Source organism: Monodelphis domestica, chromosome 8 (assembly GCF_027887165.1).
Source record: "Monodelphis domestica isolate mMonDom1 chromosome 8, mMonDom1.pri, whole genome shotgun sequence".
NCBI lineage: Eukaryota > Metazoa > Chordata > Mammalia > Didelphimorphia > Didelphidae > Monodelphis > Monodelphis domestica.
This window is the reverse complement of record NC_077234.1, coordinates 34,379,022-34,396,713: the sequence shown is the minus strand read 5'-3', so window position 1 is coordinate 34,396,713 and position 17,692 is coordinate 34,379,022. Positions and strand designations below refer to the sequence as shown.

The 17,692-nt window shown below is 42.0% G+C and overlaps 1 protein-coding gene across 1 annotated transcript in view; it reads right to left on the bottom strand.

Annotated features, from left to right (window-relative positions):
- Positions 1 to 17,692, bottom strand: part of FNDC3B (fibronectin type III domain containing 3B) — a 323,317-nt gene that overhangs the window by 136,521 nt on the left and 169,104 nt on the right. The gene's annotated exons all lie outside the window — the stretch shown is intronic.

Genomic DNA, 17,692 nt, shown 5'->3' with positions numbered 1-17,692 from the left:
AAGTGACATGTGCTGCCAATTATAATCACAGGAGGAGCTGGTGTTCCTTAATTAATTTTAGAAGAAAGTACTAGGGGGAGGGAGGAGGAAATGTAGAGAAGAAACTGATGTGTTCTAACAAAGACCAGCAATGCTAACAACTGACTGTATATATTTGTTTACACATCCTGATCCATAAACGTGTCTACTATTAAGAATTTGAGTGAATATTTGTCAATTTTCTACACACTATAATTTAACTAAAAATAGTCCATTAGCTTTTATCCACACAAAAAAGCAATCTTCCTACTTCCATGGAAACCACTAAAAAAGGAGGAAGATTTTATGGGAGGCAGGCACTCCACCAGGAAGTCACACTAAAAAATGAAAGATTTCATTCATTTAAATAAATTGCTTGTCATGGTCTTCATTTAATAAGAATATTCTAATACAAAAATACTGTCTTCTTCTAAGGCTTTAAACACACAAGGTTCACAGAAGGTGGCATAACTACAAGGGACAAGTGAGAATATATTTTTATTCTAGGGTTGGTTGCTGAAATAAAGAAGATTATTCCCCCGATGCAGATATGTTAATAATAGCTGATAACTTATATACTACCCAGGCTATAACCCAAGACTTGAATGATCTGCTCTTCTTCTCTTTCTCCATCTTCTAGAATCTCTGTTTTCCTTCAAGACTCAACTCCAACACTATCTTCTCTGCGTGGTCTTCTCCCTAGCAGGTTTCCTAACATTGTTTTTATCTGGCTTTTGTAGAATGCCTAAATTTGTTCAGGTTGCTTCCCCCTTGTAAAAGTCAGCTCCCTAAAGGAGCAGACAGCTTGGCTTTTGGCCTTGGAGAATCCTTGGTCCACAGCAATTAGTAATTGATTGATGATTGATTGATTGACTTAAGGTTTGCAAAGTCTTCATAGACATGATCTTGTTTAATTCTCAAAAAGAGTTGTAACATGCTATTGGAAACAGATGTTCAAAGAGGAAATTACTAGGTGGCCCAGGGGATGCACCACAGGACTTAAGTCAGGTATATCTGAGTATAAATCCTGCCTCATATCTAAATACTTTAGAAAATTTAAAGCATTTTATAAAATCTAGCTATGCAAAATGGTAAATGGCCAGACTATATAGATTTGTTTACATATCCTGATCCATGAACATCTATTAAGAATTTTAGTGAATATTTGTCAATTTTCTACTATACTACACCTCTCTCTCTCTCTGACTCTCTCCTCTCCTCTCCTTCTCTCTCTCCCCTCCTCCTCCTCCCCCTCTCTGTCTCTTCTCCTCCTCCTCTCTCTGTTTCTTTCTCTTTTCCTCTTTCTCTCTCCTCTCTTTCTTTTCTTCCTCTTTCTCCTCCTCCCCCTCCTCTCTCTGTCTCTCTCTCAGACATGCATAAACACTCCAGTTAATACCAGGGACCCTGGCTGAGGTATAAGGTAGAGCTTTCATTCATTCCAGGTATAAAAAAACCCACAGATATGCTCTGTTTACCGTTTTCATTCAAACTCAGTAAATGAATGGGATCCAAGGGGAAGTATGTCATCGTGGGATCTGTGAAGTCTGACAGCATGTGTATCTACACGCACACACACGAGTAACACAGAAGGGAAAGAATACGACATCCCCATGTTCTCTATGGATAACCAAGTTGGCAAATGAGCCATCCAGGTTCAACTTTCCCAACTTATTTACTCACTTTGACTCTGTGCTTTCACAGCAGTGACTGCAGAACCATCCCTCCATTCTCAGAAACCACCGATACAACAGGGATGAGTCACAGTGCCTCGGCCCCAGTCCCCACCTGGATCATGATGATCAGAAACCCAGTGGGCATCTGTTGCTCCAAGATTCTCCATCTTCCTACCACCAGATGTTGGTTCCCTTTTCTAAAAATATACTTCCCACCTGGGGGTGTGAAACATTTTCTTTCACAAAAATTAAAGACACGATAACTGTAAGGAAAACCAGCGATCAAATGGTCTTGAGTCCTTACCAAAAATATCCTGATAATAGAACACAAACTCCCTGGTTTACTACACTGGCATGAAGAGGCAGCAGAGCCCTGAGCTGGTGTTCGGTCTGACTCTGTACAAGGCATTTTCGCTGTCTGAGCCTTAGTTTCTATGTCTGTAAAATGGGAGATAATAGACTAGATTTGTGATGTCTGCTTCACAGGGCTCTTTTTAGGAGTGAGTTTTGTGAGCTTGAGACAATCACAGAAGAATGTCTTATTGTTAAAACTGTTCGTGGTGCACACTCAGAGACATAGTTCCTAAAATTCATTCTCTTCTGATCTCTTCTTCATATGCACTAAGTCACTCAGCCTATGTGCCTTGGTTCCCTCCTCTGTAAACTACTAGCACCAACCTCCCAGAGTTATTGTGAAGATCTAGTGACAGGATGAAGGGAAGGAAGCCCCAGGCACACCTTAAAGGATACCTAAACGCTAAGATCTTTTGAGGATGCCAGTCCCTTGCACCATTCCCTTTCATACAGCCCAAAGAATGTCTCTCAGCATCCAACAGGAATAGGATTCCTTTGTCTTCTGGTACAGAAATTAAATGCCGACTGTAAAATCCATTTGTTCTCCTAAGACATTTATTGTCTATGGGTTCAGTAGACACAACGGTCTTTATTCTCCTGAGAAAATGATTGCTAAGACTGCTTGTAATCTGACAATCAAATTTGAAACGAGCCATTTATTTATTCCTCAAGAAATTTAGTGAAACCTCCTCACCCCAACCCTTCTCCATGCCACTTATTTCTTGAAGAGGAAGGGAAAACACATATGCACAGAGATCATCCCTGATAATGTCTGGAAAATTCAAATGCTATGAAGTGATGACTTTCCTGCAAATTCTACATCTTTTTTTTTTGTTGTTTTGCCATTTTAAAAGACAAAGAAAGGCTTCTGGGTCCTGAGAACTAGCGGGGAGGCTTGCTTCTCAGCTCTGAAGTGTTTTCCTGGGCACTGTTGTTATCATGGTATAATTAGAGCGGTTTGGACTTTTCCCACTAATGAAGTTCCCAGAGATTACCATCCCAAACAATAGAAGCCATCTACATCGGTAAGAAGCCCCAAGTCGACAATTCCCATTAGGAAGGAAGGGAAGAAAAGAGATTTAGTCCCCTCTTCACAGACACCTGGTACTTGAGGAGGGGACTATAAAGTTGTTAGTGCTATAGAATCCCCCAAATGTGCTATAGCCAGGTCTTCAATTCGTCTTCTTTCCCACAAGAAAAAGCATGCAAATAAAAAGGCAGAGAGGCTGCTTACCCCAAGTGGTTCCTGATAGAGCATGGGACTATTTGGAACTCCATTCATCTTCCACCAACTACAGCATGCTTAGGGGACTTGGCAGGTTTTTGTTTTTTTTTTAACCCTTACCTTCCATCTTAGAATTAATACTGTGTATTGGTTCCCAGACAGAAGAGCAATAAGGGTTAGGCAACAGGGGTTAAGTGACTTGGCTAGGGTCACACAGCCAGGAAGTATCTGAGGACATATTTGGACCTACAACTTCCGACCTTTAGTTCTGGCTCTCAATTCACTAGCTGCCCCCTTGGTGGTAAGTATTTTTAAAATATATTTTTATTTTACCAATTATATGTAATGCAATTTTCCACATAAGTTTTCTGAAGTTATAAGATCCAAATTGTCTCTGGGATCCCTTCCTTCCCCCTTTCCAAAGACGAAAAGCAAATTGTATTTGAGTTATACATGTATTATCATACAAAACATATTTCCATATTGTTTATTGTTGCAAGAAAATACTTATATAAAACCAAAACCCCAAAATAAAAGGTGGCTAATTTTAAAATTGTAAAATTAGTTTCTGTACCCTAAAACTACCATTCCCAACACCCCACTCTCCTTACATTACATTCTTTCTCTCCTGGAGATAGTTTCTTTAATGTAAGATTAAAATTAATATCCAATAACTACAAGTATTATATTTTATAAGATTTATTAATAACCACTTGAAGTAGAGGAAAAGTAAAGCCCGAATAAAGAGCATTTCCCCTGGAACATGTTCACAGAAGAGCAAGAGGAGGGGTTACAGAAACTTTATCTCCAAAACATAAGGATGTAATGTGAGGAGAGTGGGGGTTGCTGGGAATAGTAGTTTTAGGGCACAGAAATTCTAATTACACAAAATAAAAGACGAAATGGAGTTTGAAACCCAGTTCACAACTCCTAAAATTTGTTTTCATATAAACACTTAAAAAAAATCAATGATTATCAATGACCTGCTTTGACATTGTGTATTCCTGTAAGAACCTATGAATCAATCAACTGATCATTTCAAAGGCTTACCATGTCTACAGCACAGTACTAACAAAATCAAGGTCTGGGTCTTTTCTCTTAAGGAGTTTATTTACTCAACTTGGAGGAAAGGAACTCAATTGGTGCCATATTAATTTGTTCTTAATGATATTTTTCTCTGTAAAAGTGTCTTTATATGATTCTGCATTTAGTGTGAGATATGTCCCCAACCTGATTAAGATCCACTTCAAAAGAGGGACCACTTTTTTGTGTCTTTAATCTCTTATATCTTTAACTGTTTGCAGCCAAGATGCAGAGAGGGTTGCTGGCCATGGTGCTGATATGGACCCACTATGGGAATTCCTTGAAATGTTGGTGATCATTTAGTACCACTAGCACTATAACTGTCCCCAAATTATCATATGGTGAAAGGTGCTCAGATGCTTTAAGTAAAAGTCCAGAAGGAAGCTGGGTGGCTCAGCAGATTAAGAGGCAGGTCTAGAGACAGGAGGTCCAGGTTCCAATATGGCCCCACACACTTCCTAGTTGTGTGACCCTGGGCAAGTCATTTAACCTCCATTGCCCAGCCCTTCCAAGATCTTCTGTCTTGAAACACAATATTGATTCTAAGACTGAAGATAAGGGTTTTAAAAAAAAATCCATATAGGGTTTGTTCCTTCTATGAACTTTTTACCATTTACCTTTTAGGATGGAACCTTACAGGACAATGTGGGCACTATGTGTCTTGGGGTAGGAACTGGGCTGCTTGAGCTAGTTGGTTGCTTGGGATGGAAGTTATAGCATAGTATTGCTTCCAATGGTGAAGATCCCAATTTTGCTCACCTGCCCTCCATGAGTCTTTTGCACATTCTCCTATCAGTGAGCTGCATGTGGTCCTTCCAAATGGCTGAAAATCTTCCTTGCATTAGCTTTTCATTATGTCAGCAGAAATGAAACCAGGCCATGGGACCATCCTTTGCTCTAGTGCCATAACTGGCCCATCCTTTTTTCAGGCATTCATCTTTTCCCTCAATTGTCTTCTAGTAGAGTCCTACTAAGATGCCTCACCATCGTGTAGAGGTGAATCTGGGTCATTCAAGGCTACATTAGCAAATGTAATCTCTGTCCAATAAAACTGGACAGTCTGAGCTTAACTGATGGATACCACCCAAGGAATAGACTGGCAAAGTTCAGAGAAGCTTATCTCTGGACACTCTGGCCTTAGGTAATTACTTTTTGGGGGGGAGGGGGGGGGAAGGGATGGGAATCATGAATTATCTGTTAAGACATTAAGGGATAAAGGGAAAGAAGAAAGATGTGTATTCTGATTTGTTTCAGAGGTGGGGTATATATAAATACGGGATATATTCAGAGACAGATTTTTTTAAAAAACATTGATCAGTTTTGCTGAATTTTTTTCTTCTTAAAAAAAACCAAACCATTGTTAAAAAGAATGGCATTTTGGGAGTATAGAGAACACAAGGGGGAAATTAGTTATTTCAAAATCAAAAGATATTAGTATTTATATTCCCCCCAAAGATAGTAAAAAAAAATCTATTAAAAACTTTAAAATATAGTTTATGACCTGTAATGATGAGAATATCCATGTCAAATGATAACTAGGATCTCTAGATCTGAAAATATACATATGAATTTATCAGAAATTTTGAAATTCTGCTCAGTTATTTTTTTAAACATTTACCTTCTGTTTTAGAATTGATAGTAAGTCTCGGTTCCAAGGCAGAAAAATGACACAACTTGACAACTGGGGGTTAAGTGACTTGCCCAGGGTCATACAACTAGGAAGCATCTGAAGTCAAATTTGAACCCAGTTCCTCCCATCTCCAGAACTGGCTCATCACTGAGCCTCCTAGCTGCTCCTTCAAAGTTATTTTTAATGTTCCTCCACATCATCTCTCAGAAGAACAGGTTCTGAAACTCAATGACGCTTTAAATAAACCTATATGTTTTGTATGTACCTAGTTATTTGCATGTGGTTTACCCACACTAGAATAAGCTCTCATAGGAAAGAACATTCCCCCAATTGCACCCCTTTGTGGAGGTAGGAGGCCCGCAGGTGCTAACAGTACATGTGTTTTCAGACTTTTCCCAATTTATCAATTCAGTTGTGCTCATTTTTTTCCTGCTGTAAAAAATACCATTTGTTTGAAAGAAGGACACATGGGACAACTCTGGTGATTTAGGAAACAGAAAACATCATTAAAAACTTAAAAAAAAAAAGAATGTAAGTTCAGTGAAGGCAAGTATTGGCACAAAGGAAGCGGATAGAAAAAAGCTTGCTGACTGGCCCATTTTCTGATTTTCTCCTCTTTCTTTTCACTTTGGGCCTTGAATAGTTGAGTTGTCAGCATACTCTATTCAACCCTTTCAAAAACAATTTAACAATTTACAAACAGACCTGAACTGGGAGTTTTCTTGGGAGCATCAGGATTTTCCCAAAAGATGGAGGCATCTACATGAGGAAATTGGGATCCTCCCCCCACCCCACTTTTATCTCAGATTCAAAAGAGAAGACAAATGTTCAAGGTCAGGCTTGAACCTGGCTCTCTCAGATGCCGAGGAAGGCCAAACATGAGATCAGAGCTATACGCTTGAGCATCACGGGTTGCCAAATTGGAAAACTGACATGAAAAAAAGTTTGGGACATTCTGTACCGACCCTAGGAGAACAGTTGGGCTGAAGGGTTCTACATCACCAAGGATTCTTTCTGGGATACATCTGATTTGCATTAAAATGCACTGCAATTCTAACTAGATGATGTGCTTTCAAAACTTGGTCTGTTGACATAATAAAAATTTTACTTTATACCATATGGTTTAGGAAGGGTTTTGTTTGTCTAGTTTATAACAGTCATAATTAAAAGTACTTAAACACTGGTAAATAATTAATCGCTTTCCTGTTGTGGCATTTGATATGGTCTCCAGGTGCCAGTGTAGCACTTGTTGGCAAGGAGGAAGAGGCTTTTCATTTAAAAACTAAAAATTAAAATGTAATTTTTCCTTCCTCTAAAAATAGGGCTTTCATAGCATTTTCTTTCTTCCTTCCTCTCAGTCCCTCTCTTTCTTTCCTTTTTCCTTTGTTTCTCTCTATCTAGAGATAGATAGATAGATAGATGGATGGATGGATGGATGGATGGATAGATAGATAGATAGATAGATAGATAGATAGATAGATGGATAGATGGAGAGATGGATGGATGGACAGATTAGATAGATAGATAGATAGATAGATAGATAGATAGATAGATAGATAGATAGATAGATAGATAGATAGATAGATAGAAAGAAATCCTTAACTTTCTGTCCTAGAATTGATACTGTGCATTGGTTCCAAGGCATAAGAGCAGTAAGGATTACTTATTGCAGGTTAAATGACTTGCCCAGGGTCATGCAACTAGGAAGTGTCTGAGGCTAAATTAGAACCCAACGACCTCCTATTTCTGGGGTCTGACTCTCAATCCATTGAGCCATCTAGATGCCCCTGCCAATTGTTCTTCAATGTCTATGTGCTCACTATCAGCCTCACTTTCAGAAGATACTGATAAAATATACTTTTAAAAGAAAACTATAAAAAAGGAAGGAAAAAAATCCAAAATTGGCCTCTGATCTCAATTCTGAGAATTGCAACTCTTCCTCTGTGTGGGGTTGGGAGAGGTTATTATTTCACTGTTGTTCATGGATAAATGCTTCAGTCTTTCCTCTTATCTCTTTGGTTCCTGATATTCACCTTCAGCTTGCCTGCATGAAATTTAATTATAAGAAATAACCTCTCATTTTTCCAAGGATTGACAGAAATTACAGTCTGAAGGACGTTTACCCACTGCCTTTCCAGTGTTAGAAAGAATGATAAGAGAATGTGGAGAGGAGGAGGGTTCTGTCCTAACCCTGCCTCTCATGAGCGCCATGACTAAGGAAGACAAATGCTTCCCAAGTGATTGGGGCACTGCAGTGCAAGTGTGTGATCCTGGGCAAGTCACTTAACCCTGGAAGCCTCCTTTTCCTCAATGGCTTCAGAATCTGGAAAACCTGGGTCCTGCTCCCTCTTCTGACAAGTACTAGTTCTGTAATTGGGGGTAAATCATGTATCTCACCTCTCCAAGGCTTAGTTTCCTTGCCTGTAAGATGATATCTGCACTCTCTTTCAGAAGGGAAACTGGGGTCTGATGCCACATAAATCCAGAATAAAAAGGAACATCAGAGACCATTTGGGAAACCGAGGCCCAAGGAAGTTAGGTAATTTGGCCAAATAAACATGAATAGTAAACGTCAGAGATGGGGGAAGCTTCTCCAGGGCACCCACGTACTTCACTTGATGGAAACAAAGGCACAACTTTTGGTAGGGTAGCAAGTTAATAAGTTATTCTTTCGGTGCTCTTCCAGGAGTCAACCTTCCAAGGTCTGCAGGCTGTAAATCGAGGAGGTGAGGGTGGCCTGAACCAGATTAAAATGTCATTGGGGAAAATTTGACCAGATAAATAACACAACACCACATAGAGAACACACAAATCTGCCATCATAGACTGAAAGGGCAGAGGTGGAGGGAGAAGCCAGCCAATTCAGAGGAAACGGAATGGGGAGATGAAGTCTTACATCCTCCTTTTACACATAAGGAAACTGAGGCATGGTGAGAGCTAGAAGGAAGCTGAAGAAATGTTCTCATAGCTCCTTGGTGACAGAATCCAGGTCTCCTGACTCCTAGCTGGGCTTCTTCCAGGAGTGTGGAATGGGTTTGAATAAAGAAAGAGAAAGGAGGCTGCTCACTACCATCCCTAGCCTCCATCAGTGGAGAAATCTTGAGTTCTTTCACACAGCTGGGCATGACCTGTTTCTCTGGCCTGCTCTGATGAAAGGTCTCAAGCTGGTCCATGCAGCCTGTTAGGCTTGAAAGTGGGAACTCATCTCTCCTGGAAATTGGCCCGTAGGATCAGGAACGGGGGCCATAGGGAGCCCCCCAGGCCTGGCCCCCTCTAGGAAGGGAGAGAGCAGGTGCTTGACTTAATACTGTGGCAGAAAAGCTTCTCAGCAGATTAATGATATTTTATTTCTATGATGCTCCTTTCCAAATTTATTCCCTTTTCCCGATCAGGTGAGTCTCCCCAGGGAAGATGGGAGCTCCTGGGGACTGCCATCTTGTTTTAGCCTTTCTCTGTATATCTTATCCTTAACAGAGTGAAGTATTGTAATGAAGTAATCCTGGCTTGTAGAAGGGATTAGAATTATGGCGGAAAGTATTAGAATGAATACTGGAAAACCCTAGGTAGGATGACTATGGCATGGAGTACTGAAAGTAAAAACAGCACACAGTAGGCATTGCAATGATGGCACATAAATATATTTAATGTTAGTATATGTAATTATTGCTGGCACACAGTAGGCATTGCAATGATGGCACATAAATATACTTAAATAATGCTGGTATATGTAACTACTGCTTGCACATAGTAGGCATTGCAATTATGATACATAATAAATACAGTTAAATAAATAAGTATATTTAAATGGTCATGTAGTTTACCATCATGATCATTACTGGCACATAGAGGGCATTATAATCAAGGTACCTAGTAAGTACTGCAAATAATATCGGCATGGAGTGGTTATCACCATGATGGCACCTAGTAAAAATTGTGCTGAAGTAATACCGGCACATAGTAGGTATTTAAGAAATCGGCACTCACTGGAGAACGTCCAGTTCTCAAGATTTATAATTCCGCCTCATGAAAATCCTGTGGGCTGGTGAATTATCCTCATGAACTCGAGAAAGGAGAGGTGGCTATGTTTAGCAAACGGACTGACATTTTATAAGGCAAACAGGTCTCCAGAAGCCAAGGACATTAAACTCTAATCTCAGCTGAAATAAAGCGGGCTTCAAAGGCGGTACAGGCATTCAGTCCAGAGGCCTCTGCCCCCGACGCAGGACTCAAGGAGAATAAAAGATGACTGGAGAATGGATATTTTTAACCCAAGCTCCGCTCAACTGTGATTTCCAGTGTTACCATTTTGAGGGTCAGATGCAAGCAATTCCAAATCAACTGTGTGTGTGTGTGTGTGTCTTTAATGCTCATAAGAGCACAGATTTGGATCTATCAAAGAGGCCATGAAGTTCATAGTATTGATTCTAAGATGGAAGATAAGGGTTTATAAAAGTAATAAAAAATTCTTTTAAATAAACTAAGGAGGGAGATAAAGCACATTGGGAAGAACTGTAACATGTAAGGGAGCAAATATAAAAATCCAGTTCAATTCAGTAAAATCATTTCCCCAACAAACATTTAGGAAAAACCTTCTGTAGACTAGACACTCTTCTAGGTGTTGGAAAAACAGAGACAGAAATCAAATAGCTCCTGCCCTCAAGGAGCTTCTCTGAAAGAGGGGAAGGGGGGGGGGGGGAGAGAGAGAGAGAGAGAGAGAGAGAGAGAGAGAGAGAGAGAGAGAGAGAGAGAGAGAGAGAGAGAGAGAGAGACAGAGAGAGAGAGACAGAGAGAGAGAGAGACAGAGAGACAGAGAAAGAGAGAGAGAGAGGGAGGGAGAGAGAGAGAGAGGGAGAGGGAGAGGGAGAGGGAGAGGGAGAGGGAGAGGGAGAGAGAGAGGGAGAGGGAGAGGGAGAGGGAAAGGGAGAGGGAGAGGGAGAGAGAGACACAGAGAGAGGAGGAGAGGGAGAGAGAGAATAGTGTGTAGTATAGTAGAAAAAAATCTATAAAACATTGAAATAGATACAGTCATTAGAAGGCAATATATCAATCATTCATTAAGTCTACAGTGACCAAAGCCTGGGCTGAAGGGCATAATGGGAATGCAAGCAAGGTGCCATTGACAAACCAAGGAAGAAAAGCTCATTTTCACCCCAAGAAGAATCAGGGAAGCCTACTAGAGATGGCAGCATTTCAGCTGGGCCTCAAAAGATGGGTAAGAGCATGCCAGGAGGAGATAACCAACTGGGAGAGGGGAATGTTGGCAGGGACAGGGCTGGGAAGATTTTCTGAAGCCGTGGGAAAGGCAGGAACAGAAACAATGACACTGAAGTAAAAAGCCATCAGACAATACTGTACCTGACTCGTGGTTCCTGGATTTTGGGGTATCTGCCCCCTTAGATGCCTCCTGACACCCCACTTGTTCCAGACCCAAAGAGAGCAATCCCACTGGATCATGGTTCTCCCAGGGCATTTCAACCTTTATTTGTGAAAACTGAGGGTCCATTTTCTTAGTCCTTAGGACACCCTGAACAGGAAGGAAAAGTCCCAAATGACAGGGTTGGGCATTTCAAAGGGAGTAGGTTATTGACCATCCTCAATAGCCAATATCCTCCACATCCTTTATCTGCACCCTGATATAGACAGTATGAAGTGAGTGTTACAATGGAAAAAGAAATAAGGATCTGAATTAAAATTCCTCCTGTTGCTGTTTATTGGTTGTGTGACCTTGGGCTAGTAACTATAGATTTAGGCTTCAGTTTCCTCAATTGTTGAATGAGGAAGTTGGAATTTCCTAATAAAAAATGACACTTAAAAATTAATAAAAATAATAAAACAAGGCTTCTGAACTGGAAAAGTCGTTCAGTCTAGAAACGGAAATCTCCTAACTTCCAAATAAAAAGTGATGATCCTTTAAAAAAAATAGTCATAAACAAACAAGGTTTCAAAGTTGATCTCCTGAGTGGCCTAGAGACAAGAAGCCCTGCATTCAAATCTAGCTTCAGATAATTGTTGGTTGTATACCCTGGGCAAGTCACTTAACCCCCATTGCCTTGCCCTTAACCACTCTTCTGTCTTGGAAATGATACTCAGTATCACTTCTAAGACAAAAGGGAAGAATTTTAATAGAACTAAAAAACAATAATGATACTGTGATCTGAAAATAGCAACATAATTATATTTTACTTCTGGCCTTTAGGCGCATCACATAATGAGTTCAGTCCTCTTAAAGGGAGATGCAAACTTTGAAAGTATTCCTGACTTTAGCTTAATGAAGCTTCTTGGTTGAAAGAAAGATTTAGGGGAAACGACTTTCTGCAACATCCTTTTAGTAACCCATCAGGACTATGTGGACCCTCTTCCTCAAATACACACACACACACACACACACACACACACACACACACACACACACACACACCCCTTTGGTAAACACAAATGAACCAAGAATGACAAACTTAACAGATTTCATTTCCTCTAGAACAACCCGGAATATCCTCCCCAGTTTCTCTATTTACAAAACAGCACTGGTTTGTTTATAAAACATGGCAACCAGGGGCCAGGACACAGGCATTTATTTCAATAGAACTGCTCCTTTATTCTGTATCCTACTCCTTCCCCCCACCTCCCCTCTGGTCCCCCAACAATCCTCCTCGCTCTCTTTAAGGCTGTCTTTGAGGCCAGTTCTATTTCTAAAGGTCTGATGAGACGGTGGATGCTCTAGTGAAAGCTGCAATCTGAAAGAAATATTTCTCTCTCTCTTCCTTTGAGTCAGAAAAATCCGAGCACAAGAGAAACCATTCAGGGCATGATAGAGTGCCTCCCGGAGCCGCCAATATGTTCCCAGTTGGCAAACAGAGATCTGTTTGGACAGTGAGTCCAGCCATCCCCTCGGCAAACATCAGCATTCCTCCTAGTCCACAGTGAGGAGAATGAGACCCTTCTCGGAAGCCTCGGACGGACCTGGGACAAAAGTACCTTTGTCCCAACGGTCACAATTCAGTCGTTCCCCATGGCTTTCCAAGAAGCCCTCCTTGGGTATTCACCAGAGATTTAGGGACCCCCAAAAATAGGTCAGGTAGAAAAGGGATGGGAAGTGGATGCTAGCTGTCCTTTGATGCTGACGAGGATGGAGAAGGATGACAAAAAGAGAACATGGCGGGCGATGGTGGAACACAAGGAGCCCCCGGGTCAGGAGTCCCTGGGTGTTTGTATTGACTTTCAGAGATGGAGAGAATGAATGAAGTGGAACACAAGGAAGCCTCCCTCTCTACCCCAACCTCCGAAATAGCCGAGGAACACCATGTCTGCCCAGCTTTCTCCCACACAAGCCTGACTTCATCATGAAATGCTTCTATGCTCGACTGAAGATTGTCTTTTCTTCTGGAAGACTGAAGCCCTTCGGCCAGTGGGTCCTGATCTCGCCTCTCTGTGACCCACATCCTGTGTGTCAAGGCTGAATACACAAAGGATCCCAAAGATGGGAGCCTCCAGCCCCCTCTTTCTTCACTCCTCCATCCAAGCAGAGATCTGTCTCTAGAGTTCAAGTCAAAGGCCCTGAGTAGCCCAGATCTACACGAAGGGCTGATGCAAAAATGAACTCTCAGAGGAAAGAGATGATAGACCCCTGGGACCTGGGGGCCAGCCAGGACCAAGAATTCTGGCTCACCAAACAACTTCCACTGGGTGAGGGCAAACCTTTCCTCTTTCCAGAGGTCCCTCTCTCCTGTTGGGGCACGAGGCACTCAGAGGAGGAAACAGAGAACATCTCGACTCCACAGAAAAGCCAGTGACCCTTCGGTACTATGCTCCTCAGGAGGAGGGGGGCGGGCAAGAATCAGGAGCGTGGCAGAAGAAGGGAGGTGTTCTCTGCCCCCGTCTGTATGGTACGTGACAAAAATCACAGGTCCCTGAAGTAAGTCCTGAAGCATCATTCACTGCCTAGAAGGGAAATGGGCAAGCAAGGTGGGTGAGGCTGTAAGCTCAGACTATCGTCTGTCCTGGGGCACAAAGCCGGCCTGTTAGGAGAGACCTTTCATTCTTTGGTTCCCTTCTCTCCTGGCCAGCCCAGGCCCTTCTAAAGCACTACTTCCTCAAACATCACAGATGAAGGGGAATGTCTGGAGTCTAGGCAAACATTGGCTCCTCTCACATGCAGGGATGTAGCGTCTACACGCTAAACCATCTTGTTGCACTGACCAGTCCCACATACACCTAGGTTCAAAGCGAGTCCTCAAATGAGGGGTGACCTCCCCTCCCGCCCCTCCAAAAATGCTGGGGGGACCAGGAGATCACTACTTATTAGATTGACCTACTATTTCAGGGGAAAAAACAAGTCTACAGTGAAATAATTAGCTGAATTGGACCTCTCTCTCTTTTTTTACTGAATTCATTAAACCAGGGGTTCTCAAAGTGTGGTCCAGGAATCCCTGGGGTCCCCAGTACCCTTCTCAGGGTATCCAGGAAGTCATTAAAACACCAAGATGTTCTAATTTCTGATACACTAAATATTTGGTAGGTATAACTAACATAAAAGTTCTTTGGGGTTCTCAGTCATTTTAAGAACATAATGAAGTCCTGAGGCTAAAAATTGCTGTTTTTCAGCTAATAAATTTAGGGGGGGGGGGCACAGCTCAATGGATTTTAAGCCAGGCCTAAAAATGGAAGGTCCTGGGTTCAAATTTGGCCTCAGACACACATCCTAGCTGTGTGACTCTGGGGACAAGTCACTTACTGCCAGCAGCCTACCCCTTGTCCCTCTTCTGCAATGGAAACAATATATGGTGTTGATTCTATGACAGAAGGTAAGGGTTTAAAAAATTAGGGGAAAAAACTGATAAAAAGCACTTGCACTTAGCAGTTTAAGTCCAGTTACAGATTCTAACAGGCTAATTAATTAATTCACTGGTCAAACGATAATGGCAATTAGCCCAAAAGAAGTCAAATTGCCAAAAAGAACTCTTGGCAAGATCATCTGAAATAATAGACATCAAAATTCCTAGAAAATATAAATCAATAAACCGCAGTGGCCTCCTAGGCTTGAAGTCCCTAAGACAAGCAATAGTGAGCCCTGGGGGCTGTACTATCCAACTGCTAAAGGACCAGAGCCTTCTGGAATAGATCTCCAGCTGGAACCAAAGGAAAGGAAGCTTCCTGTGAAATACAGACAAACTCTGAGCTGGATCCCAGAAAAAAACTACACAGAACAGAAGCTCCTTGAAGGCAAGGAGGGTACCTTTTTGTCTTTGTATCCCTCAGTTTGGGACACAGCAAAAAAGTGACGGTGAGAGGAAACTGAACTGAAGAATCACAGAACAAGGACCTTCCAGATTGTGGAGTAAAAGAAAGCTGGAGGACCCAGGGTGGATGGACTCTGTCCATCTGAGAAGAGACAGAATCAGTGATTCCCTCATGGGTTTAACCAAGTTTAACCAACATTCCATGGCCATGTCACATGCCAGCTGGAAAAGCAAAGGAAGTACCACTTTGGGGGTCCTACAGAATGGCTACGTTTTCTTATTTTTCAAGACTTACGACACAAAACCAGCAGCAATGTGTCTTCCCAGAAGCTGAGATCACCTCATCCCTGGGCACAAGCCTTATCTTCAAGTTATCTTACAAATTGTCAGAGAGGGATATGGGGACAGCTTGGCAGTATTTTTAAAATCATTAAAATCAATAACATTTATTGTTCAATAGCAAATATGAGCTCATATGGTTCAAGGTGTCATCTATGGACTCATGGTATTCTCAATGTAAGGTTCTTTAAAATAAGTGAAACGTGATAAATATACATTAAATTAAAAAAGGACCTGGGCTAAGTAAAAGTGAATATTTCTTTTTGCTTGGTAAAGTACTAAGGAACACTTTCAAACCTGGCCTCAGATACTTATTAGCTTTGTGACCAGGACCAGGTCACTTAAACCACTTTGCCTCAGTTTCTTCATCTGTAAAGTGGGTTTGAGAAGAAAATGGCAAGTATCTCTGCCAAGAAAACCGCCCATAGGGTCATGTTTGAACAACAACCCAAAAGGGTAGTTATCAGCATGATTTCATTCCTTAGATTATGAAATTTTTTACATAGAAAAAAAGAACCTCAACCATACAAAGGTAGTAAAGTAAGGTAGTGAAATAACAGGTCAGGATTTGAACCTAGGTCTCGGGAAGAGGGAGGAAGGCTGAAGCAGACTTCCAGGAGCTCTAGGTTTTCAGGCCAGAAATGTCCTGGAAACCTGGCAGAGAGTCACATGCATTTGGGGGACCACAAAGTCTTAAATATACACGAAAAGCAAACCCAACTCCAAATTCCACAGAGAGGATATGCCAAGGTGGGGAAGAGCCGTCTCACGCCTGCCAGCAGCTCCTTGTCAATACCAGGATTGTCCCAAGTCCCTTACTGTCCTGGGATGGTGGGCAGCTCAGGAAAACATAGTCCAGCAGCCCTTCTGGCCAATCCCCAGCCTCACGTCCGGGACATAGTTACAAGACCCCAGCAAAGTCACTTCTCCCTGGGTCTGGCCAGCAGCCAAGGCTGGGATGGAAACCCTCCGCCCGGAGACTTTCCCTCGGGGGGCTGTGGCTTGTGTGAAGGGGGCCCAGTCCCGGGAAGAAAGGTGTCCAATGGAAAGTCCTCTGTTAGGCATGGGGAGCCTGTCCAAAAGGGGCGATTAGCCTAACTGATGACATCTCTTCTCACCAGGGAATGAAATGATGCCACAGAAGAAATAAACAAACACCAATATATCAAACGTGCCTCGTCCACACACACACACACACACACACACACACACACACACACACACACACACACACGAAAGAAACACTTGGAATATTATTCAAATTCTCTCCATCAAAAAAAGTTAGTTGACCAAATTGGATTCTAGCTGACCAGCAAGCCCTGGACCACATTGACATCATTTGAATTTGAGAAAGCAATACATATATGTGTGTGCATGTATATGTTTATACACACATACATATTTTTATTTTCATTCATTTTTAAGAGGCAAATGGCACTTTATCATATTTTTATTTTTAAATAAAATACTAAGGAATTAGGATACAGGACCGGATGCCTGTCTCGCTAGCACTCAATCAATCATCAAATTTTGATTAAATACCTACTGTGTGCCAGGCACTGCTGGGCAGGCACTGGAGATGGGCGGAGGTACCAATAAGCCCTTCTTCCATGTGCCTTTAATCCCGTCCTCTCTCAGGAAGGACTTTCCCCCCGACAATTTCAGGGGCCAGTTTTATTTGCAAACAAAGCCCCAAAAAGAAACTGTCCCCTAACCTCTCGAGGGAGAGGGAGAGCTCCCGGCTCCGAACCTTTTGCCTGTTGATGGATCAGGGGACTGGGAAGCAAGGGGCAGAGAGAGGTGGCTGTCCGATATGGGGGGGGGGGGTAGATAATTGTTTTTATTTTGCTTGACCCCAGAAAGCAGCCCTGGGTGTAAGGACAGTGGCAGAGACGCAGATTTAGGATTGTCGGCGTGAAACACTTTCTAATAATTGTAGCAAATGGAAAGAAGAGAGAGCTTGAGAGAGTGTGCTCAGTATCCGTAAAGGTCTTTCAGTAACTGTCCACTCACACTGGAAATCTTTTGCCAGAACATCCTGGACTATTATGATCACCCCCCCTCCCCTGGCCACATGGGGAAACCAAGGCTCAAATGGATTAAAATGACTCGCTTAAGGTCACTTGGGAAGTCA